At 33.1% G+C, this 287-nt stretch overlaps 1 protein-coding gene across 1 annotated transcript in view; it reads left to right on the top strand.

Moving 5' to 3' along the window:
* LOC119586323 (peroxisomal trans-2-enoyl-CoA reductase-like) overlaps positions 1-287 on the top strand; it is a gene marked incomplete at both ends in the record, with an annotated part of 6,716 nt that overhangs the window by 733 nt on the left and 5,696 nt on the right.

Genomic DNA, 287 nt, shown 5'->3' with positions numbered 1-287 from the left:
TTTTCTCCTCATAGTTTTCTCAGCAATATTCTCCTCTTGAAATCATTTTAAATTTACTTATTTAGGACTTAATATTGACAAAGTTTCAAAGGCAATACAAGTAAGAATATGTAATTTTTTAGGGTTTCCCCTTTAATTTTTAATCAGTGCTAATGCTTTTGATACTTCATGCACAGTTATCAGAACTTAGCCAACCAGACTTAACATTGAAATGTGTAGATGAGAATGAGGACCTATACAATGCATCATCATCATCTTTGGGGAGCTAACGCCAGTTTGGGCACATT

This window comes from Penaeus monodon, chromosome 21 (genome assembly GCF_015228065.2).
Source record: "Penaeus monodon isolate SGIC_2016 chromosome 21, NSTDA_Pmon_1, whole genome shotgun sequence".
Taxonomy (NCBI): Eukaryota; Metazoa; Arthropoda; class Malacostraca; order Decapoda; family Penaeidae; genus Penaeus; species Penaeus monodon.
This window is presented reverse-complemented; position numbering and strand designations above follow the sequence as displayed.